Below are 24,525 nucleotides of genomic sequence, written 5' to 3' on the forward strand. Positions count from 1 at the left end.
GGCACCGTCTACATAGAAAACAAAACATTTTGATTTACTATTTCTTTAAGGCTTTAGCACTTCTAGCATGGCCTTGATTAAAGAATTATTTCCTCCCATGAAATGGGGGGGGGGGGGGGGGATGTTCTCCTCATCTGCCTAGTTTAAACAGCAGGAACACTCTTTCTGAGCTTCCAAGGTTGTCTTGCAACACCATCGGAGATGGAAAACACTTCCTGCCCTGTACCGGGGAAAAACAGGGGCATTCCACTGTCCCCCGTGACCTGTGGGGACTCAGGCGTGAGTGGCACATGTCCAGTAAGGAACAGACCCAGCGGGCACTACAGCTCCTGGCCTGCCACGCGGCCGCCTGCTGGGAACCCCGCTGGCAGGGACCTGCCGCCGCCGCCCCCCCCGCGGGGCCACCTCGAGAGGCGCAGCATGGTCACCCAGTAGCCCCGCCTGAGAAGACTACACCTCCCAGCATACCGTGCACGCGAAAAGGGCGGCCCGGAAGCCCAGTGCCGGAAGACTAATGCTCCCGGCATGCCATGCCAAGCAACATGGCCGCCCGGAAGCCCAGTGCCGGAAGACTACCGCTCCCAGCATGCCGCGCTCAGAAAAAAAACATGCCCGACCGGAAGCCCAGTGCCGGAAGACTACTGCTCCCGGCATGCCGCGCCGAAAGCTACGGCTCCCCGCATTCCCGCACCCCAACGCCCGCCCCCCACCCGCAGCGCTGGGGCACCTTTGACCCTCGGCACATTCCGTTCCTTTCCGTCCCGCCCCCCTTCCCCTTCCCCCCTGTCCCCCCGGAAACGGCCGCAGAGCCCCGAGCGCGGCCCCGCCAGCCCCACCACCGGCCCGGGGCTCCCCCGACACCCCCGCGACCGGCCCCGCCTCAGCTCCGACACTGCCCCCGCCCCTCCACGACCCTCCTCCCCCCGCTCCCCGACACGCTCCCGAGCTGACACAGGAGACCCCCCCCCCCCCCCCGCGCTCCTCCGACCGCGCAGTAAACCGCACCACAGCCCCGGCGCACCCCCTTCCTCCCCCCGCCTCCGTGGCCCCGGGACGCTCCCAGCCGCCGGGACCCCCGGCACATGCGGGACCTGCAGCGCGCCTCCCCCGGCCCCGCTCACCTCCTCCGCGGGGCGGCCGCCGGGCTGGTCCCGAAGGGCCGTGCTCCGTGGCAGCTCCGCTGCCCAGCTCCTGCCCCAGCGCCAGCTCCCCCCAACTGCGGCCCCAGCCCCCAAATGTGGGCCTGCCCTTGCCATCAGCCCCACCTGGGGCCTGTCCTGCCACCCAGCTCCCCCTGGCACTCATCCCAGCCCCAGGGCCCGCAGCTGTGGGCCTGCAGGAACTGGGCAGGGGGCCTGGCCATCAGCCCCTTCAGGGACAGCTGGGGCTGCCAGGGCAGCAGAGGCACCCCCACTCTCCTGACAGCAGCTTGCTGAGAGCTGAAGGGAGAGCCCTGCCTGGGGTGTAGAGTGCGGAAAGGGGAGTATGCGGAGCACAAGAGAACAAATCGAGAGCTCTGGGTGCAACACAAGTCAAGAAAAAAAAAAAAAAAAAAGAACGATAGAGCAAACAGAGTGACTCTGGGGGCACCAAAAGGAGGGCCCTGGGGCACACCCAGAAGCACCCAGAAAACTCCAGGACAGGAGAAAAAGCTACACAGAGACCTCTGCGGCGTGCCGCAAAACACACACGGGGCCACAGGGCGCACCGAAAGGCACGCAGAGGGCTCGGGGGCAACCCAGAATGTGAACTGAGGGGTCCTGAGGGCATCAGAGGGCAAGTGCAGGGCTCTGGGGCAGACCAAAATACAGAGGAAGGGCCTTGGCGCACACCAGAGGGGTCACCAGGCACGCCGCAGGGCTCAACGCGGCTGACAGGATGGCGCCTGCAGGCTGCCCCAGGCACACGAGCGACACTGCGGAGTGCCAAAAGCAAATCCGGGAGCGGTTCGGGGACCTCACGCAGCCCTGGAGGGGCTCTGGCTGCCCTTGCGATGAGGGGAAACACCCCCAAGAGCCCCGAGGGTCCAGGCAACGCAAGGGAAATTCCCCGCAGCTCTGGGAACAGCACCGGGCTCCCTGGCAAGCGCAGGCACTCCCAAGTACATGGGACTCGGGGACCAGCTCCCAGCCCCGGACACAATGCGTAACCTCCTGCCCCGGGCATCGTGTTCAGGCAAACCGCCCTGGAGCTCGGCACCAGCGTGCCTCCCCTTACCTACGATATCCAAAGAGTCACCGCCGCACCAGCGTCTGTCCGTCCGTCCGTCCGTCGGTGCTTTTTCCTTCAGGGCTAGGATTCAGCTTGGAGAGCTGAGAGGAAAATGCCTGATCCCACCTGCCTGCACTTCTGCCCTAACCCAGGCCAGAGCCCCTCAGGTTACTCAGTCCTCAGCGCTGCCTCGGGGAGGCCGAAATAACTGCTAACGGTCATTAGCGATACTTACCCTAGTTACCCGTGCCAGAACGCCTCCTCCTGCAGCAGTTCCTGGTGATATCGAGGGGCCGCTGCATTCTGGCTTCCTTGTTTCATCCCGTCCCTTCGGTATTAACCACAAGCAAACGCTCGTCCGTCTCTTCTCCTCGTCAGCATTTGCTGTCCTTGGTTCCATCTCTGTAAGGAAGCGATAAACTCGCGTTTTACTTCCAGTGAAACGCTTAGGTTTATGCATGATCTTTTTCTCTTTACCCTGTTTTCTTTTTCCCCCTTTTTTTTCTTTTTTTTCTTCTTCTTTTCCTTAAGGGAAAGGTCTTAATACGGCACTTTGCACCATACGTTGCAGGGTAAACGGTCTGGAAACGTTACACACAGCAATTAGGGCTAGGTTATTAGGCAGGCGGGCACGTCGCCTAATACCTACCTAACGCCATCTTCCACGAAACCTTATTTTTATTCCGCTTCAGCGTTATTGTTACTGTTCGCAAACCCTCGTATGCATGCGCTTAACCGACAACTCTCTCGGTCTTTAACTACGTGGAGGAACGACAGCCCTCGATTTGCCTGTCTCCCTTTCAAACCTATTACCTTTTTGAGACTGCTCCTAGCTTCCTCTTACTCTTGCATGCTGGCCTCACAGGCGACGACCAAAACAAACAACTGGATCGCTAGGTCTAGCCCCCTCTCTTCAAGATGTGCCCCTTCGCGGCTTACGTTTCTTGGTCTCTTCAACTTCAGCCGTGGCAATTAATCTAAAAAAGTAAGTATGACATCTATTCCTTTCCGTAGCTGCGCGTACGATAACAAAACAAAAGAGAAACAGCCAAAGCAAAGCTAAGGCAGATACAGGGAACAGCAGCCACAGGGTAGGAACGGGTTACTCAGTCCTCAGCGCTGCCTCAGGGAGGCCGAAATAACTGCTAACGGTCATTAGCGATACTTACCCTAGTTACCCGTGCCAGAACGCCTCCTCCTGTAGCAGTTCCTGGTGATATCGAGGGGCCGCTGCATTCTGGCTTCCTTGTTTCATCCCGTCCCTTCGGTATTAACCGCAAGCAAACGCTCGTCCGTCTCTTCTCTTCGTCAGCATTTGCTGTCCTTGGTTCCATCTCTGTAAGGAAGCGATAAACTCGCATTTTACTTCCAGTGAAACGCTTAGGTTTATGCATGATCTTTTTCTCTTTACCCTGTTTTCTTTTTCCCCCTTTTTTTTCTTTTTTTTCTTCTTCTTTTCCTTAAGGGAAAGGTCTTAATACGGCACTTTGCACCATACGTTGCAGGGTAAACGGTCTGGAAACGTTACACACAGCAATTAGGGCTAGGTTATTAGGCAGGCGGGCACGTCGCCTAATACCTACCTAACGCTATCTTCCACGAAACCTTATTTTTATTCCGCTTCAGCGTTATTGTTACTGTTCGCAAACCCTCGTATGCATGCGCTTAACCGACAACTCTCTCGGTCTTTAACTACGTGGAGGAACGACAGCCCTCGATTTGCCTGTCTCCCTTTCAAACCTATTACCTTTTTGAGACTGCTCCTAGCTTCCTCTTACTCTTGCATGCTGGCCTCACAGGCGACGACCAAAATGAACCACCGGATCCCCAGGTCTTGCTGCTTCTCTTCGAGATGTCCCCCTTCGGTGGGCTACCCTGCCAAACAGACCAAAAAGACTGCCGAGGCCGCAAGGGTACCAGATTTTCAGACCGCTTCTCCGAGGCTTTCGGGGTGACTGACGTCACCGCTTCGCTTCACGTTGCTCACAGCTACCTCCGTCTATTACTTAGGGCTAAACCTGTTTCTGTTTGCAGAGGGGCTTGTTGCTTGTTTAAACTTGACATATAGTCCATAACCTGCTCTGCATGCTCCCTAGTCCCTTCTGCTTTTGCAACACTTGTGGTAATTCAAGGCGGTAATTAAGAGTCCCCATTGTCCCATAGGCTGGAGCGAGACATTGCTGCTGCTCTGAGGAGGTGCCTAAAAGCCACGCTGTTTTCGCTAGCATCACTGGGGCTTCCCAGAGCCCATCGGTGTTCTCTTTGGCTCTTCCCGAGCCTTTTAGGTTTTTTAGGCTATTCCTTAGCCCTCCATTTTAGGGCAATGTTCTCCTTAAGCACTGCGCACAGCACGATTATCCCAGATCAGCCACATCGTGCACACACAGAGGCTTCTGAGAGGCGGCTCAGAAGAAAAGAGAGAAAAGTCTCTTTGTCATCCGCACATTCACCCGTCAACACTCTTCACCAGGAAGTGCTGTAACTTCCTGTTTCTCTAAAGCGGGACTGAGTCGAGGCGGAGACGCACATCGCACCCCATCTTTGTTAGAACGCCTCACTGCTGCGGGCACTGGGTCTGGCAGCAGTTTGAGGAATGTTTGGGGCCTTGCACAGAGTGCAGGGGAAGGTCTGGAGTCAGTGACAACATTGCGGCAGGGCTCGGAGGCGTTTTGGGGCCTGTGGGGGTATTGGGGCAGGACTTGTGGGTGGTTTAATGGCTCTGGGGGGGCTGGTTGCAGGAAGGGTGGGACTCTGCAGGGCCCTCAGGGCAGGGGTGCCACCCCAGATGCGTAGTGAGCACATAGGGGTGCCCTACGTGGCTCTCAGCTCGGCGGGAGCAGCCACCGGTCTCCCACCCCACCAGACAGGGGAGCGGGGCGGGGGGGGGGGGGCAGAGGAGGTGGAGGGTACTATGAGCTCGCAGAGAACGCCAGAGGAGGCAGCAGGGAACTCCCCAAGGACCCCGCGTCCCAGACGACAGGAGGCATCAGGCTGCCGTGCCGCTGCTAGAGACATCCAGACCCCCGCGCAGACACCCCACACACACTCCTCCAGGCTGCGTCCGCAGGGGCGAGCGCACGCCCCGGCCCGCGCTGGGGAGGAACCGGGGCCCTACAGGCGACACACGCAAAAGGGAGAGTCAGAGCCGCGCTCCGGCAGACCCGGCGCCGCGCAGACCCGGCGCGGCGCGGCGCGGCCCCCAGCCCGACTCCCCCCCCCCGCCCCGCCGCCTCCACGCAGCGACGGCCCCGGCTGGCAGGACACAGCCCGACACCCGCGGCCACCCGAAGGCACACGCTCGCCTCACCTCGCCTCACCGCGGCCCCCACATGCTCGACTCCAGGCCGCCTCTGCCCTCGCCCGCCGCCGTCCAGCCAAAACACCCGCCCTGCTCGCCGCCATCTTGCCCGCCGCCGCACCGCGCCTGCGCCGGCCGCCCAGGGCTCGCGCCGCCGCACCGCGCCTGCGCGGCCCAGGACGGCGAGCGAGGGGCGGGGGGAGCGCGAGGGGCGGGGGGAGCGCGAGGGGCGGGGGGGCGCAGCGCGAGGGGCGGGGGGGCGCAGCGCGAGGGGCGGGGGGAGCGGAGCGCGAGGGGCGGGGGGAGCGGAGCGCGAGGGGCGGGGGGAGCGCAGCGCGAGGGGCGGGGGGAGCGCAGCGCGAGGGGCGGGGGGAGCGCAGCGCGAGGGGCGGGGGGAGCGCAGCGCGAGGGGCGGGGGGAGCGGAGCGCGAGGGGCGGGGGGAGCGGAGCGCGAGGGGCGGGGGGAGCGGAGCGCGAGGGGCGGGGGGAGCGGAGCGCGAGGGGCGGGGGGAGCGCAGCGCGAGGGGCGGGGGGAGCGCAGCGCGAGGGGCGGGGGGAGCGGAGCGCGAGGGGCGGGGGGAGCGCAGCGCGAGGGGCGGGGGGAGCGCAGCGCGAGGGGCGGGGGGAGCGCAGCGCGAGGGGCGGGGGGAGCGCAGCGCGAGGGGCGGGGGGAGCGCAGCGCGAGGGGCGGGGGGAGCGCAGCGCGAGGGGCGGGGGGAGCGCAGCGCGAGGGGCGGGGGGAGCGCAGCGCGAGGGGCGGGGGAGCGCAGCGCGAGGGGCGGGGGGAGCGCAGCGCGAGGGGCGGGGGGAGCGCAGCGCGAGGGGCGGGGGGAGCGCAGCGCGAGGGGCGGGGGGAGCGCAGCGCGAGGGGCGGGGGGAGCGCAGCGCGAGGGGCGGGGGGAGCGCAGCGCGAGGGGCGGGGGGAGCGCAGCGCGAGGGGCGGGGGGAGCGCAGCGCGAGGGGCGGGGGGAGCGCAGCGCGAGGGGCGGGGGGAGCGCAGCGCGAGGGGCGGGGGGAGCGCAGCGCGAGGGGCGGGGGGAGCGCAGCGCGAGGGGCGGGGGGAGCGCAGCGCGAGGGGCGGGGGGAGCGCAGCGCGAGGGGCGGGGGGAGCGCAGCGCGAGGGGCGGGGGGAGCGCAGCGCGAGGGGCGGGGGGAGCGCAGCGCGAGGCAGGCCAGACCCGCCATGGCCCCACCCTCGCGTGGTCGCAGCGCCGCGCTGCAGCCGGCCGGCTCCCGCGCGCCAACCGCAGCCCGCCGCGCCACCCCGGCGCTCAGGCCGAGCAGCGAGCGCCCCGAGGCTGCTCTGCCCGCGCCCGAGAGAGCGGCGGGCATCAGCGAGCAGGCGCTGGGGCTGCCCCGGGGAGAGAGCGCCGCGGAGCAGCTCCGAGACGGCACTGCCCGTCCCCGCGCCCCCAGGAAGCACCGAGAAGGAAAAGCCCTCTCGGGAAAAGCGCTCCCGGTCCGTGAGCACCGGGCAGGGGGCACGAGCGCGGCCCCTTCGCTTACCCGTCCCCGAGAGAGCGCAGAGTAGCGGCCAACGCGGCGACCGGCAGCGCGCACGTGTGCGCCGGCTGCCCGCAACGGTCTCCGTACGCAGCGGTGGCCGCCGGCGGCTGCAGTGCTGCCTTGTCGACACGCGAGGGCAGCCGTGAGCGCGCCCCCCTCCCGCGTGCAGTGCCGCCTTTCAGACACGCGAGGGCAGCAAGGAGCAGGGCGCAGCGCTTTCCTGCCCCCCTTGCAAAATACTCGCTAGGCAAAAACGGCTTGGGCTCCTCCCGAACGCTTACCTGGCTTCATTACTACAGCTATTAGGAACCGAAGTGCATAGCCTTCTAGAAAAGGGAACGACCGTCTTTTCAAAACTTCCCGCGACTCCCCAGAATTGTCACTGCCTTGCATCAGCAGCCAGCTTCTTCCAACCCAGCCGCAAGAAACATTTTGCCTTCCCGCCAGAACTTTCTGCTCCCCGGGGGGTCCAAAGGAAACCCGTCACTCACTACTGGCTGTCAAAACGTACCGGAAGCCCTCAAATACAGGACAAGACGCCTTCTCTAAGGAAGCTGACTACTAGGTCTGCTTCACGGCAGCTTCTCCCCAGTATCAGGGCCCACTCAATAAACAAAATAGGACGAGAAATGTCTTAATCTGCTCCAAGTGCTTTCGTATAAGAGAACAACATCAAAACGAGGTATTATTGCATTTAGCCTCCACTACACGTGCTACCCCAGCGCCACGGACTTGCTTTAAAGCATCAGTGACGTACGCGGTCTGGCAGTAATTAATATTCACAGAATGAATACGCACTCGATCGAGTACGGGTGTTCATAAAAAGCTTTGCCAGTGAGTCGCTAGGTAACAAACCTAGACAAGCAGCTATTTGCCCTGATCCTTCGGCTTACATTTCTTCTGCCGGATGTAGTCAAACGTACCTGCATGCAGTGGCCTTGCGAGGCAGTGACACGGTGTCCGTGGGGTGGCTGTTCCAGGGTCTCTCGGGCTGTTCCAGGGTCCTCGGACAGCAACGGTGCTGGTCGACTTTCCCTTGCGCTGCACAGCAGGACAGCTCCGCACCGTGCCCTCCCAGCACCGCCACTCCTCCCAGCAGCTGCCTAACCGGCCCCAATCCTGAGCAAAGCTACGACCCCCAGGAGCCCGCAGCACCCCTCCTACTCTTCCCGCCCTCCCCATTTCCAAGAGGGACAGCCCCAGCCCCCGGGGACAACCCTGCCTGGTCACGCTGCTGTCCGAAAAGCGGATTCGTTGCCCGCTGTGCACTAAGCCAATAATGACACGCTCAGGAGAGACATTTGCTTATTTATTTCAGAGTTGTGCAAGCCTGGCTGCTCGGTGTTTCCCCACAAATCAAGCGCAACTTCCCCTTTCCCCGCCCCGGCTTTCCAAGTAGCATTTATACAAGTTGCAAGGTTTGCAACTTTCCCTCTTACACCGGTTGGTTAGTGATTTACATACAATTCTAATATTGCTTACACACCATTTTAAAACTACGCGTGCTCAGGGGAGGGGTCTTCACCCGGGCACAGGTCTTTCTGACCTATGGGCGTGATTTTCTTGTATTATAATGAGGACAGTTCAGTTCGGGGATACCTCGAATTCCTTTGCTAAATTGGCACCGTCTACATAGAAAACAAAACATTTTGATTTACTATTTCTTTAAGGCTTTAGCACTTCTAGCATGGCCTTGATTAAAGAATTATTTCCTCCCAGGAAATGGGGGGGGGGGGGGATGTTCTCCTCATCTGCCTAGTTTAAACAGCAGGAACACTCTTTCTGAGCTTCCAAGGTTGTCTTGCAACACCATCGGAGATGGAAAACACTTCCTGCCCTGTACCGGGGAAAAACAGGGGCATTCCACTGTCCCCCGTGACCTGTGGGGACTCAGGCGTGAGTGGCACATGTCCAGTAAGGAACAGACCCAGCGGGCACTACAGCTCCTGGCCTGCCACGCGGCCGCCTGCTGGGAACCCCGCTGGCAGGGACCTGCCGCCGCCGCCCCCCCCGCGGGGCCACCTCGAGAGGCGCAGCATGGTCACCCAGTAGCCCCGCCTGAGAAGACTACACCTCCCAGCATACCGTGCACGCGAAAAGGGCGGCCCGGAAGCCCAGTGCCGGAAGACTAATGCTCCCGGCATGCCATGCCAAGCAACATGGCCGCCCGGAAGCCCAGTGCCGGAAGACTACCGCTCCCAGCATGCCGCGCTCAGAAAAAAAACATGCCCGACCGGAAGCCCAGTGCCGGAAGACTACTGCTCCCGGCATGCCGCGCCGAAAGCTACGGCTCCCCGCATTCCCGCACCCCAACGCCCGCCCCCCACCCGCAGCGCTGGGGCACCTTTGACCCTCGGCACATTCCGTTCCTTTCCGTCCCGCCCCCCTTCCCCTTCCCCCCTGTCCCCCCGGAAACGGCCGCAGAGCCCCGAGCGCGGCCCCGCCAGCCCCACCACCGGCCCGGGGCTCCCCCGACACCCCCGCGACCGGCCCCGCCTCAGCTCCGACACTGCCCCCGCCCCTCCACGACCCTCCTCCCCCCGCTCCCCGACACGCTCCCGAGCTGACACAGGAGACCCCCCCCCCCCCGCGCTCCTCCGACCGCGCAGTAAACCGCACCACAGCCCCGGCGCACCCCCTTCCTCCCCCCGCCTCCGTGGCCCCGGGACGCTCCCAGCCGCCGGGACCCCCGGCACATGCGGGACCTGCAGCGCGCCTCCCCCGGCCCCGCTCACCTCCTCCGCGGGGCGGCCGCCGGGCTGGTCCCGAAGGGCCGTGCTCCGTGGCAGCTCCGCTGCCCAGCTCCTGCCCCAGCGCCAGCTCCCCCCAACTGCAGCCCCAGCCCCCAAATGTGGGCCTGCCCTTGCCATCAGCCCCACCTGGGGCCTGTCCTGCCACCCAGCTCCCCCTGGCACTCATCCCAGCCCCAGGGCCCGCAGCTGTGGGCCTGCAGGAACTGGGCAGGGGGCCTGGCCATCAGCCCCTTCAGGGACAGCTGGGGCTGCCAGGGCAGCAGAGGCACCCCCACTCTCCTGACAGCAGCTTGCTGAGAGCTGAAGGGAGAGCCCTGCCTGGGGTGTAGAGTGCGGAAAGGGGAGTATGCGGAGCACAAGAGAACAAATCGAGAGCTCTGGGTGCAACACAAGTCAAGAAAAAAAAAAAAAAAAAAGAACGATAGAGCAAACAGAGTGACTCTGGGGGCACCAAAAGGAGGGCCCTGGGGCACACCCAGAAGCACCCAGAAAACTCCAGGACAGGAGAAAAAGCTAAACAGAGACCTCTGCGGCGTGCCGCAAAACACACACGGGGCCACAGGGCGCACCGAAAGGCACGCAGAGGGCTCGGGGGCAACCCAGAATGTGAACTGAGGGGTCCTGAGGGCATCAGAGGGCAAGTGCAGGGCTCTGGGGCAGACCAAAATACAGAGGAAGGGCCTTGGCGCACACCAGAGGGGTCACCAGGCACGCCGCAGGGCTCAACGCGGCTGACAGGATGGCGCCTGCAGGCTGCCCCAGGCACACGAGCGACACTGCGGAGTGCCAAAAGCAAATCCGGGAGCGGTTCGGGGACCTCACGCAGCCCTGGAGGGGCTCTGGCTGCCCTTGCGATGAGGGGAAACACCCCCAAGAGCCCCGAGGGTCCAGGCAACGCAAGGGAAATTCCCCGCAGCTCTGGGAACAGCACCGGGCTCCCTGGCAAGCGCAGGCACTCCCAAGTACATGGGACTCGGGGACCAGCTCCCAGCCCCGGACACAATGCGTAACCTCCTGCCCCGGGCATCGTGTTCAGGCAAACCGCCCTGGAGCTCGGCACCAGCGTGCCTCCCCTTACCTACGATATCCAAAGAGTCACCGCCGCACCAGCGTCTGTCCGTCCGTCCGTCCGTCGGTGCTTTTTCCTTCAGGGCTAGGATTCAGCTTGGAGAGCTGAGAGGAAAATGCCTGATCCCACCTGCCTGCACTTCTGCCCTAACCCAGGCCAGAGCCCCTCAGGTTACTCAGTCCTCAGCGCTGCCTCGGGGAGGCCGAAATAACTGCTAACGGTCATTAGCGATACTTACCCTAGTTACCCGTGCCAGAACGCCTCCTCCTGCAGCAGTTCCTGGTGATATCGAGGGGCCGCTGCATTCTGGCTTCCTTGTTTCATCCCGTCCCTTCGGTATTAACCACAAGCAAACGCTCGTCCGTCTCTTCTCCTCGTCAGCATTTGCTGTCCTTGGTTCCATCTCTGTAAGGAAGCGATAAACTCGCGTTTTACTTCCAGTGAAACACTTAGGTTTATGCATGATCTTTTTCTCTTTACCCTGTTTTCTTTTTCCCCCTTTTTTTTCTTTTTTTTCTTCTTCTTTTCCTTAAGGGAAAGGTCTTAATACGGCACTTTGCACCATACGTTGCAGGGTAAACGGTCTGGAAACGTTACACACAGCAATTAGGGCTAGGTTATTAGGCAGGCGGGCACGTCGCCTAATACCTACCTAACGCCATCTTCCACGAAACCTTATTTTTATTCCGCTTCAGCGTTATTGTTACTGTTCGCAAACCCTCGTATGCATGCGCTTAACCGACAACTCTCTCGGTCTTTAACTACGTGGAGGAACGACAGCCCTCGATTTGCCTGTCTCCCTTTCAAACCTATTACCTTTTTGAGACTGCTCCTAGCTTCCTCTTACTCTTGCATGCTGGCCTCACAGGCGACGACCAAAACAAACAACTGGATCGCTAGGTCTAGCCCCCTCTCTTCAAGATGTGCCCCTTCGCGGCTTACGTTTCTTGGTCTCTTCAACTTCAGCCGTGGCAATTAATCTAAAAAAGTAAGTATGACATCTATTCCTTTCCGTAGCTGCGCGTACGATAACAAAACAAAAGAGAAACAGCCAAAGCAAAGCTAAGGCAGATACAGGGAACAGCAGCCACAGGGTAGGAACGGGTTACTCAGTCCTCAGCGCTGCCTCAGGGAGGCCGAAATAACTGCTAACGGTCATTAGCGATACTTACCCTAGTTACCCGTGCCAGAACGCCTCCTCCTGTAGCAGTTCCTGGTGATATCGAGGGGCCGCTGCATTCTGGCTTCCTTGTTTCATCCCGTCCCTTCGGTATTAACCGCAAGCAAACGCTCGTCCGTCTCTTCTCTTCGTCAGCATTTGCTGTCCTTGGTTCCATCTCTGTAAGGAAGCGATAAACTCGCATTTTACTTCCAGTGAAACGCTTAGGTTTATGCATGATCTTTTTCTCTTTACCCTGTTTTCTTTTTCCCCCTTTTTTTTCTTTTTTTTCTTCTTCTTTTCCTTAAGGGAAAGGTCTTAATACGGCACTTTGCACCATACGTTGCAGGGTAAACGGTCTGGAAACGTTACACACAGCAATTAGGGCTAGGTTATTAGGCAGGCGGGCACGTCGCCTAATACCTACCTAACGCTATCTTCCACGAAACCTTATTTTTATTCCGCTTCAGCGTTATTGTTACTGTTCGCAAACCCTCGTATGCATGCGCTTAACCGACAACTCTCTCGGTCTTTAACTACGTGGAGGAACGACAGCCCTCGATTTGCCTGTCTCCCTTTCAAACCTATTACCTTTTTGAGACTGCTCCTAGCTTCCTCTTACTCTTGCATGCTGGCCTCACAGGCGACGACCAAAATGAACCACCGGATCCCCAGGTCTTGCTGCTTCTCTTCGAGATGTCCCCCTTCGGTGGGCTACCCTGCCAAACAGACCAAAAAGACTGCCGAGGCCGCAAGGGTACCAGATTTTCAGACCGCTTCTCCGAGGCTTTCGGGGTGACTGACGTCACCGCTTCGCTTCACGTTGCTCACAGCTACCTCCGTCTATTACTTAGGGCTAAACCTGTTTCTGTTTGCAGAGGGGCTTGTTGCTTGTTTAAACTTGACATATAGTCCATAACCTGCTCTGCATGCTCCCTAGTCCCTTCTGCTTTTGCAACACTTGTGGTAATTCAAGGCGGTAATTAAGAGTCCCCATTGTCCCATAGGCTGGAGCGAGACATTGCTGCTGCTCTGAGGAGGTGCCTAAAAGCCACGCTGTTTTCGCTAGCATCACTGGGGCTTCCCAGAGCCCATCGGTGTTCTCTTTGGCTCTTCCCGAGCCTTTTAGGTTTTTTAGGCTATTCCTTAGCCCTCCATTTTAGGGCAATGTTCTCCTTAAGCACTGCGCACAGCACGATTATCCCAGATCAGCCACATCGTGCACACACAGAGGCTTCTGAGAGGCGGCTCAGAAGAAAAGAGAGAAAAGTCTCTTTGTCATCCGCACATTCACCCGTCAACACTCTTCACCAGGAAGTGCTGTAACTTCCTGTTTCTCTAAAGCGGGACTGAGTCGAGGCGGAGACGCACATCGCACCCCATCTTTGTTAGAACGCCTCACTGCTGCGGGCACTGGGTCTGGCAGCAGTTTGAGGAATGTTTGGGGCCTTGCACAGAGTGCAGGGGAAGGTCTGGAGTCAGTGACAACATTGCGGCAGGGCTCGGAGGCGTTTTGGGGCCTGTGGGGGTATTGGGGCAGGACTTGTGGGTGGTTTAATGGCTCTGGGGGGGCTGGTTGCAGGAAGGGTGGGACTCTGCGGGGCCCTCAGGGCAGGGGTGCCACCCCAGATGCGTAGTGAGCACATAGGGGTGCCCTACGTGGCTCTCAGCTCGGCGGGAGCAGCCACCGGTCTCCCACCCCACCAGACAGGGGAGCGGGGCGGGGGGGGGGGGGGCAGAGGAGGTGGAGGGTACTATGAGCTCGCAGAGAACGCCAGAGGAGGCAGCAGGGAACTCCCCAAGGACCCCGCGTCCCAGACGACAGGAGGCATCAGGCTGCCGTGCCGCTGCTAGAGACATCCAGACCCCCGCGCAGACACCCCACACACACTCCTCCAGGCTGCGTCCGCAGGGGCGAGCGCACGCCCCGGCCCGCGCTGGGGAGGAACCGGGGCCCTACAGGCGACACACGCAAAAGGGAGAGTCAGAGCCGCGCTCCGGCAGACCCGGCGCCGCGCAGACCCGGCGCGGCGCGGCGCGGCCCCCAGCCCGACTCCCCCCCCCCGCCCCGCCGCCTCCACGCAGCGACGGCCCCGGCTGGCAGGACACAGCCCGACACCCGCGGCCACCCGAAGGCACACGCTCGCCTCACCTCGCCTCACCGCGGCCCCCACATGCTCGACTCCAGGCCGCCTCTGCCCTCGCCCGCCGCCGTCCAGCCAAAACACCCGCCCTGCTCGCCGCCATCTTGCCCGCCGCCGCACCGCGCCTGCGCCGGCCGCCCAGGGCTCGCGCCGCCGCACCGCGCCTGCGCCGGCCGCCCAGGGTTCGCGCCGCCGCACCGCGCCTGCGCCGGCCGCCCAGGGCTCGCGCCGCCGCACCGCGCCTGCGCGGCCCAGGACCGCGAGCGAGGGGCGGGGGGAGCGCGAGGGGCGGGGGGAGCGCGAGGGGCGGGGGGAGCGGAGCGCGAGGGGCGGGGGGGGCGCAGCGCGAGGGGCGGGGGGAGCGGAGCGCGAGGGGCGGGGGGAGCGGAGCGCGAGGGGCGGGGGGAGCGGAGCGCGAGGGGCGGGGGGAGCGGAGCGCGAGGGGCGGGGGGAGCGGAGCGCGAGGGGCGGGGGGAGCGGAGCGCGAGGGGCGGGGGGAGCGGAGCGCGAGGGGCGGGGGGAGCGCAGCGCGAGGGGCGGGGGGAGCGCAGCGCGAGGGGCGGGGGGAGCGCAGCGCGAGGGGCGGGGGGAGCGCAGCGCGAGGGGCGGGGGGAGCGCAGCGCGAGGGGCGGGGGGAGCGCAGCGCGAGGGGCGGGGGGAGCGCAGCGCGAGGGGCGGGGGGAGCGCAGCGCGAGGGGCGGGGGGAGCGCAGCGCGAGGGGCGGGGGGAGCGCAGCGCGAGGGGCGGGGGGAGCGCAGCGCGAGGGGCGGGGGGAGCGCAGCGCGAGGGGCGGGGGGAGCGCAGCGCGAGGGGCGGGGGGAGCGCAGCGCGAGGGGCGGGGGGAGCGCAGCGCGAGGGGCGGGGGGAGCGCAGCGCGAGGGGCGGGGGGAGCGCAGCGCGAGGGGCGGGGGGAGCGCAGCGCGAGGGGCGGGGGGAGCGCAGCGCGAGGGGCGGGGGGAGCGCAGCGCGAGGGGCGGGGGGAGCGCAGCGCGAGGGGCGGGGGGAGCGCAGCGCGAGGGGCGGGGGGAGCGCAGCGCGAGGCAGGCCAGACCCGCCATGGCCCCACCCTCGCGTGGTCGCAGCGCCGCGCTGCAGCCGGCCGGCTCCCGCGCGCCAACCGCAGCCCGCCGCGCCACCCCGGCGCTCAGGCCGAGCAGCGAGCGCCCCGAGGCTGCTCTGCCCGCGCCCGAGAGAGCGGCGGGCATCAGCGAGCAGGCGCTGGGGCTGCCCCGGGGAGAGAGCGCCGCGGAGCAGCTCCGAGACGGCACTGCCCGTCCCCGCGCCCCCAGGAAGCACCGAGAAGGAAAAGCCCTCTCGGGAAAAGCGCTCCCGGTCCGTGAGCACCGGGCAGGGGGCACGAGCGCGGCCCCTTCGCTTACCCGTCCCCGAGAGAGCGCAGAGTAGCGGCCAACGCGGCGACCGGCAGCGCGCACGTGTGCGCCGGCTGCCCGCAACGGTCTCCGTACGCAGCGGTGGCCGCCGGCGGCTGCAGTGCTGCCTTGTCGACACGCGAGGGCAGCCGTGAGCGCGCCGGAACGCAATGCGCATGCGCGCCCCCCCTCCCGCGTGCAGTGCCGCCTTTCAGACACGCGAGGGCAGCAAGGAGCAGGGCGCAGCGCTTTCCTGCCCCCCTTGCAAAATACTCGCTAGGCAAAAACGGCTTGGGCTCCTCCCGAACGCTTACCTGGCTTCATTACTACAGCTATTAGGAACCGAAGTGCATAGCCTTCTAGAAAAGGGAACGACCGTCTTTTCAAAACTTCCCGCGACTCCCCAGAATTGTCACTGCCTTGCATCAGCAGCCAGCTTCTTCCAACCCAGCCGCAAGAAACATTTTGCCTTCCCGCCAGAACTTTCTGCTCCCCGGGGGGTCCAAAGGAAACCCGTCACTCACTACTGGCTGTCAAAACGTACCGGAAGCCCTCAAATACAGGACAAGACGCCTTCTCTAAGGAAGCTGACTACTAGGTCTGCTTCACGGCAGCTTCTCCCCAGTATCAGGGCCCACTCAATAAACAAAATAGGACGAGAAATGTCTTAATCTGCTCCAAGTGCTTTCGTATAAGAGAACAACATCAAAACGAGGTATTGCATTTAGCCTCCACTACACGTGCTACCCCAGCGCCACGGACTTGCTTTAAAGCATCAGTGACGTACGCGGTCTGGCAGTAATTAATATTCACAGAATGAATACGCACTCGATCGAGTACGGGTGTTCATAAAAAGCTTTGCCAGTGCGTCGCTAGGTAACAAACCTAGACAAGCAGCTATTTGCCCTGATCCTTCGGCTTACATTTCTTCTGCCGGATGTAGTCAAACGTACCTGCATGCAGTGGCCTTGCGAGGCAGTGACACGGTGTCCGTGGGGTGGCTGTTCCAGGGTCTCTCGGGCTGTTCCAGGGTCCTCGGACAGCAACGGTGCTGGTCGACTTTCCCTTGCGCTGCACAGCAGGACAGCTCCGCACCGTGCCCTCCCAGCACCGCCACTCCTCCCAGCAGCTGCCTAACCGGCCCCAATCCTGAGCAAAGCTACGACCCCCAGGAGCCCGCAGCACCCCTCCTACTCTTCCCGCCCTCCCCATTTCCAAGAGGGACAGCCCCAGCCCCCGGGGACAACCCTGCCTGGTCACGCTGCTGTCCGAAAAGCGGATTCGTTGCCCGCTGTGCACTAAGCCAATAATGACACGCTCAGGAGAGACATTTGCTTATTTATTTCAGAGTTGTGCAAGCCTGGCTGCTCGGTGTTTCCCCACAAATCAAGCGCAACTTCCCCTTTCCCCCCCCCCCCCCCCCGCCCCGGCTTTCCAAGTAGCATTTATACAAGTTGCAAGGTTTGCAACTTTCCCTCTTACACCGGTTGGTTAGTGATTTACATACAATTCTAATATTGCTTACACACCATTTTAAAACTACGCGTGCTCAGGGGAGGGGTCTTCACCCGGGCACAGGTCTTTCTGACCTATGGGCGTGATTTTCTTGTATTATAATGAGGACAGTTCAGTTCGGGGATACCTCGAATTCCTTTGCTAAATTGGCACCGTCTACATAGAAAACAAAACATTTTGATTTACTATTTCTTTAAGGCTTTAGCACTTCTAGCATGGCCTTGATTAAAGAATTATTTCCTCCCAGGAAATGGGGGGGGGGGGGGGGATGTTCTCCTCATCTGCCTAGTTTAAACAGCAGGAACACTCTTTCTGAGCTTCCAAGGTTGTCTTGCAACACCATCGGAGATGGAAAACACTTCCTGCCCTGTACCGGGGAAAAACAGGGGCATTCCACTGTCCCCCGTGACCTGTGGGGACTCAGGCGTGAGTGACACATGTCCAGTAAGGAACAGACCCAGCGGGCACTACAGCTCCTGGCCTGCCACGCGGCCGCCTGCTGGGAACCCCGCTGGCAGGGACCTGCCGCCGCCGCCCCCCCCGCGGGGCCACCTCGAGAGGCGCAGCATGGTCACCCAGTAGCCCCGCCTGAGAAGACTACACCTCCCAGCATACCGTGCACGCGAAAAGGGCGGCCCGGAAGCCCAGTGCCGGAAGACTACTGCTCCCGGCATGCCATGCCAAGCAACATGGCCGCCCGGAAGCCCAGTGCCGGAAGACTACCGCTCCCAGCATGCCGCGCTCAGAAAAAAAAACATGCCCGACCGGAAGCCCAGTGCCGGAAGACTACTGCTCCCGGCATGCCGCGCCGAAAGCTACGGCTCCCCGCATTCCCGCACCCCAACGCCCGCCCCCCACCCGCAGCGCTGGGGCACCTTTGACCCTCGGCACATTCCGTTCCTTTCCGTCCCGCCCCCCTTCCCCTTCCCCCCTGTCCCCCCGGAAACGGCCGCAGAGCCCCGAGCGCGGCCCCGCCAGCCCCACCACCGGCCCGGGGCTCCCCCGACACCCCCGCGACCGGCCCCGCCTCAGCTCCGACACTGCCCCCGCCCCTCCACGACCCTCCTCCCCCCGCTCCCCGACACGCTCCCGAGCTGACACAGGAGACCCCCCCCCCCCGCGCTCCTCCGACCGCGCAGTAAACCGCACCACAGCCCCGGCGCACCCCCTTCCTCCCCCCGCCTCCGTGGCCCCGGGACGCTCCCAGCCGCCGGGACCCCCGGCACATGCGGGACCTGCAGCGCGCCTCCCCCGGCCCCGCTCACCTCCTCCGCGGGGCGGCCGCCGGGCTGGTCCCGAAGGGCCGTGCTCCGTGGCAGCTCCGCTGCCCAGCTCCTGCCCCAGCGCCAGCTCCCCCCAGCTGCGGCCCCAGCCCCCAAATGTGGGCCTGCCCTTGCCATCAGCCCCACCTGGGGCCTGTCCTGCCACCCAGCTCCCCCTGGCACTCATCCCAGCCCCAGGGCCCGCAGCTGTGGGCCTGCAGGAACTGGGCAGGGGGCCTGGCCATCAGCCCCTTCAGGGACAGCTGGGGCTGCCAGGGCAGCAGAGGCACCCCCACTCTCCTGACAGCAGCTTGCTGAGAGCTGAAGGGAGAGCCCTGCCTGGGGTGTAGAGTGCGGAAAGGGGAGTATGCGGAGCACAAGAGAACAAATCGAGAGCTCTGGGTGCAACACAAGTCAAGAAAAAAAAAAAAAAAAAAAGAACGATAGAGCAAACAGAGTGACTCTGGGGGCACCAAAAGGAGGGCCCTGGGGCACACCCAGAAGCACCCAGAAAACTCCAGGACAGGAGAAAAAGCTAAACAGAGACCTCTGCGGCGTGCCGCAAAACACACACGGGGCCACAGGGCGCACCGAAAGGCACGCAGAGGGCTCGGGGGCAACCCAGAATGTGAACTGAGGGGTCCTGAGGGCATCAGAGGGCAAGTGCAGGGCTCTGGGGCAGACCAAAATACAGAGGAAGGGCCTTGGCGCACACCAGAGGGGTCACCAGGCACGCCGCAGGGCTCAACGCGGCTGACAGGATGGCGCCTGCAGGCTGCCCCAGGCACACGAGCGACACTGCGGAGTGCCAAAAGCAAATCCGGGAGCGGTTCGGGGACCTCACGCAGCCCTGGAGGGGCTCTGGCTGCCCTTGCGATGAGGGGAAACACCCCCAAGAGCCCCGAGGGTCCAGGCAACGCAAGGGAAATTCCCCGCAGCTCTGGGAACAGCACCGGGCTCCCTGGCAAGCGCAGGCACTCCCAAGTACATGGGACTCGGGGACCAGCTCCCAGCCCCGGACACAATGCGTAACCTCCTGCCCCGGGCATCGTGTTCAGGCAAACCGCCCTGGAGCTCGGCACCAGCGTGCCTCCCCTTACCTACGATATCCAAAGAGTCACCGCCGCACCAGCGTCTGTCCGTCCGTCCGTCCGTGCTTTTTCCTTCAGGGCTAGGATTCAGCTTGGAGAGCTGAGAGGAAAATGCCTGATCCCACCTGCCTGCACTTCTGCCCTAACCCAGGCCAGAGCCCCTCAGGTTACTCAGTCCTCAGCGCTGCCTCGGGGAGGCCGAAATAACTGCTAACGGTCATTAGCGATACTTACCCTAGTTACCCGTGCCAGAACGCCTCCTCCTGCAGCAGTTCCTGGTGATATCGAGGGGCCGCTGCATTCTGGCTTCCTTGTTTCATCCCGTCCCTTCGGTATTAACCACAAGCAAACGCTCGTCCGTCTCTTCTCCTCGTCAGCATTTGCTGTCCTTGGTTCCATCTCTGTAAGGAAGCGATAAACTCGCGTTTTACTTCCAGTGAAACACTTAGGTTTATGCATGATCTTTTTCTCTTTACCCTGTTTTCTTTTTCCCCCTTTTTTTTCTTTTTTTTCTTCTTCTTTTCCTTAAGGGAAAGGTCTTAATACGGCACTTTGCACCATACGTTGCAGGGTAAACGGTCTGGAAACGTTACACACAGCAATTAGGGCTAGGTTATTAGGCAGGCGGGCACGTCGCCTAATACCTACCTAACGCCATCTTCCACGAAACCTTATTTTTATTCCGCTTCAGCGTTATTGTTACTGTTCGCAAACCCTCGTATGCATGCGCTTAACCGACAACTCTCTCGGTCTTTAACTACGTGGAGGAACGACAGCCCTCGATTTGCCTGTCTCCCTTTCAAACCTATTACCTTTTTGAGACTGCTCCTAGCTTCCTCTTACTCTTGCATGCTGGCCTCACAGGCGACGACCAAAACAAACAACTGGATCGCTAGGTCTAGCCCCCTCTCTTCAAGATGTGCCCCTTCGCGGCTTACGTTTCTTGGTCTCTTCAACTTCAGCCGTGGCAATTAATCTAAAAAAGTAAGTATGACATCTATTCCTTTCCGTAGCTGCGCGTACGATAACAAAACAAAAGAGAAACAGCCAAAGCAAAGCTAAGGCAGATACAGGGAACAGCAGCCACAGGGTAGGAACGGGTTACTCAGTCCTCAGCGCTGCCTCAGGGAGGCCGAAATAACTGCTAACGGTCATTAGCGATACTTACCCTAGTTACCCGTGCCAGAACGCCTCCTCCTGTAGCAGTTCCTGGTGATATCGAGGGGCCGCTGCATTCTGGCTTCCTTGTTTCATCCCGTCCCTTCGGTATTAACCGCAAGCAAACGCTCGTCCGTCTCTTCTCTTCGTCAGCATTTGCTGTCCTTGGTTCCATCTCTGTAAGGAAGCGATAAACTCGCATTTTACTTCCAGTGAAACACTTAGGTTTATGCATGATCTTTTTCTCTTTACCCTGTTTTCTTTTTCCCCCTTTTTTTTCTTTTTTTTCTTCTTCTTTTCCTTAAGGGAAAGGTCTTAATACGGCACTTTGCACCATACGTTGCAGGGTAAACGGTCTGGAAACGTTACACACAGCAATTAGGGCTAGGTTATTAGGCAGGCGGGCACGTCGCCTAATACCTACCTAACGCTATCTTCCACGAAACCTTATTTTTATTCCGCTTCAGCGTTATTGTTACTGTTCGCAAACCCTCGTATGCATGCGCTTAACCGACAACTCTCTCGGTCTTTAACTACGTGGAGGAACGACAGCCCTCGATTTGCCTGTCTCCCTTTCAAACCTATTACCTTTTTGAGACTGCTCCTAGCTTCCTCTTACTCTTGCATGCTGGCCTCACAGGCGACGACCAAAATGAACCACCGGATCCCCAGGTCTTGCTGCTTCTCTTCGAGATGTCCCCCTTCGGTGGGCTACCCTGCCAAACAGACCAAAAAGACTGCCGAGGCCGCAAGGGTACCAGATTTTCAGACCGCTTCTCCGAGGCTTTCGGGGTGACTGACGTCACCGCTTCGCTTCACGTTGCTCACAGCTACCTCCGTCTATTACTTAGGGCTAAACCTGTTTCTGTTTGCAGAGGGGCTTGTTGCTTGTTTAAACTTGACATATAGTCCATAACCTGCTCTGCATGCTCCCTAGTCCCTTCTGCTTTTGCAACACTTGTGGTAATTCAAGGCGGTAATTAAGAGTCCCCATTGTCCCATAGGCTGGAGCGAGACATTGCTGCTGCTCTGAGGAGGTGCCTAAAAGCCACGCTGTTTTCGCTAGCATCACTGGGGCTTCCCAGAGCCCATCGGTGTTCTCTTTGGCTCTTCCCGAGCCTTTTAGGTTTTTTAGGCTATTCCTTAGCCCTCCATTTTAGGGCAATGTTCTCCTTAAGCACTGCGCACAGCACGATTATCCCAGATCAGCCACATCGTGCACACACAGAGGCTTCTGAGAGGCGGCTCAGAAGAAAAGAGAGAAAAGTCTCTTTGTCATCCGCACATTCACCCGTCAACACTCTTCACCAGGAAGTGCTGTAACTTCCTGTTTCTCTAAAGCGGGACTGAGTCGAGGCGGAGACGCACATCGCACCCCATCTTTGTTAGAACGCCTCACTGCTGCGGGCACTGGGTCTGGCAGCAGTTTGAGGAATGTTTGGGGCCTTGCACAGAGTGCAGGGGAAGGTCTGGAGTCAGTGACAACATTGCGGCAGGGCTCGGAGGCGTTTTGGGGCCTGTGAGGGTGTTGGGGCAGGATTTGTGGGTGGTTTAGTGGGTGGTTTAATGGCTCTGGGGGGGCTGGTTGCAGGAAGGGTGGGACTCTGCGGGGCCCTCAGGGCAGGGGTGCCATCCCAGATGCGTAGTGAGCACACAGGGGTGCCCTACGTGGCTCTCAGCTCGGCGGGAGCAGCCACCGGTCTCCCACCCCACCAGACAGGGGAGCGGGGCGGGGGGGGGGGGGGGGGCAGAGGAGGTGGAGGGATCTATGAGCTCGCAGAGAATGCCAGAGGAGGCAGCAGGGAACTCCCCAAGGACCCCGCGTCCCAGACGAGAGCAGGCATCAGGCTGCCGTGCCGCTGCTAGAGACATCCAGACCCCCGCGCAGACACCCCACACGCACTCCTCCAGGCTGCGTCCGCAGGGGCGAGCGCACGCCCCGGCCCGCGCTGGGGAGGAACCGGGGCCCTACAGGCGACACACGCAAAAGGGAGAGTCAGAGCCGCGCTCCGGCAGACCCGGCGCGGCGCGGCGCGGCGCGGCCCCCAGCCCGACTCCCCCCCCCCGGCCCCGCCGCCTCCACGCAGCGACGGCCCCGGCTGGCAGGACACAGCCCGACACCCGCGGCCACCCGAAGGCACACGCTCGCCTCACCTCGCCTCACCGCGGCCCCCACATGCTCGACTCCAGGCCGCCTCTGCCCTCGCCCGCCGCCGTCCAGCCAAAACACCCGCCCTGCTCGCCGCCATCTTGCCCGCCGCCGCACCGCGCCTGCGCCGCCCAGGACCGCGCGGGAGGGGCGGGGGGAGCGCAGCGCGAGGGGCGGGGGGAGCGCAGCGCGAGGGGCGGGGGGAGCGCGAGGGGCGGGGGAGCGCAGCGCGAGGCAGCCCAGACCCGCAATGGCCCCACCCTCGCGTGGTCGCAGCGCCGCGCTGCAGCCGGCCGACTCCCGCGCGCCAACCGCAGCCCGCCGCGCCACCCCGGCGCTCAGGCCGAGCAGCGAGCGCCCCGAGGCTGCTCTGCCCGCGCCCGAGAGAGCGGCGGGCATCAGCGAGCAGGCGCTGGGGCTGCCCCGGGGAGAGAGCGCCGCGGAGCAGCTCCGAGACGGCACTGCCCGTCCCCGCGCCCCCAGGAAGCACCGAGAAGGAAAAGCCCTCTCGGGAAAAGCGCTCCCGGTCCGTGAGCACCGGGCAGCGGTGACCAGCGCGGCCCACTCGCTCACCCGTTACCGAAAGAGTGGAGAGTAGCAGTGAACACGGCGACCAGCACTGCACGTGTGTGCGACGGCTGCCTGCAATGTCCTTCGTATGAGGAGGTGGCCCGTGGTGGCTGCAGTACTGGCGTGTCGACACGCCCCAGGGCAGCAATGAGCACAGAAAAGCCAGTGCGCATGCACTTCTCTTTCGGGAGCAGCACGGCCTTTTGGACACCAACCTGGCCCCCCCCCGGATGCCCAGTGCCGGAAGACTACCGCTCCCTGCATGCCGCGCAAAACAATATGGCCCCACCGGAAGCCCAGTGACGGAAGACTACCGCTCCCTGCATGCCGCGCAAAACAACATGGCCCCACCGGAAGCCCAGTGCCGGAAGACTACTGCTCCCGGCATGCCGCGCTAAAGATTGCCCACCGGAAGCCCAGTGCCGGAAGACTACCGCTCCCGGCATACCGCGCAAAACAACATGGCCTCCCGGAAGCCCAGTGTCGGAAGACTACTGCTCCCGGCATGCCGCGCAAAACAACATGGTCCCCCGGAAGTCCAGTGTCGGAAGACAGAAGCGTCTTCGACACAGGAGAGCAGCTGATAGCGCGGCGGGACGCAATGCGCACGCGCGTCTGCGTTACGGGTGCACTGATGGTTTTCCGACCCGCGAGGGTCGGTGGGGGCGGCGAGGAGCTTCTGCGCGCCTACTCGCTGCTCCACTGCTTCTGTGACACCCCAGGGCCGCAGTGACCACGGTGAACCCCATGCGCTTTTGCGCTCTCTCTGTGTGTAAGACCGCTTTTTCGACAGCCCGGGGAAGCAGTGAGCGCTGTGACCCCACCACGCGTGAGCGCCTCATTGGAGCATTACCCCTATCTCGACACGCGAGGGCAGCAGTGAGCGCGGGGAGGGGGGGGTGCGGAGGGACCCGGTGCGCCCGGGGGCGGCAGAGAGCGCCGCTAAGCCAGTGCGCATGCGCGAGCCACCATGCGCTGTACTTAGCTGCTATCGCTTGAGGGCAGCCGTGAACTACTGCGCATGCGTGTGGTCCCTTGCTTGCAGTGCTGGCGCCTCACCCTCTGTAGGCAGCTGGGCGCGTGGCCGGGGGGGGCACAGCGCATGCGCTCTTCGGCCGGCTGCAGTACCGCTGTGTAAGCGGGCGAGGGCGGCAGCGAGCGGCGCTACCTGCCCCCTGCGCTGGCTCCCACGCGCAGCACCGCCCCAGCAGCTGCCCCCGCGACTTCCCGTCCTGTCACCCCGGGCCAGCACGCGACTCCAGCACTGGCC

General features: G+C 62.3%; 1 long non-coding RNA gene across 6 annotated transcripts; it reads right to left on the bottom strand.

The window, feature by feature from the left end:
• Positions 1-1,456: 1,456 nt before the first annotated feature.
• On the bottom strand, positions 1,457-23,441 carry LOC135330298 (uncharacterized). 6 transcript variants are annotated; one of them, XR_010392225.1, is made up of 9 exons: positions 23,259-23,441; positions 21,125-21,247; positions 20,547-20,713; positions 20,191-20,354; positions 12,010-12,176; positions 11,654-11,817; positions 11,076-11,242; positions 3,025-3,188; positions 1,457-2,613 (listed from the first exon to the last, which is right to left on the bottom strand). It is a non-coding gene; the product is annotated as an uncharacterized LOC135330298 (long non-coding RNA). The 6 variants fall into 6 exon arrangements; XR_010392223.1 differs by having other exon boundaries at positions 21,125-21,252; XR_010392224.1 differs by lacking the exon at positions 23,259-23,441 and adding an exon at positions 22,691-22,810 and having other exon boundaries at positions 21,125-21,252.
• Positions 23,442-24,525: the final 1,084 nt, after the last annotated feature.

This window comes from Dromaius novaehollandiae, chromosome 19, assembly GCF_036370855.1.
Source record: "Dromaius novaehollandiae isolate bDroNov1 chromosome 19, bDroNov1.hap1, whole genome shotgun sequence".
NCBI lineage: Eukaryota > Metazoa > Chordata > Aves > Casuariiformes > Dromaiidae > Dromaius > Dromaius novaehollandiae.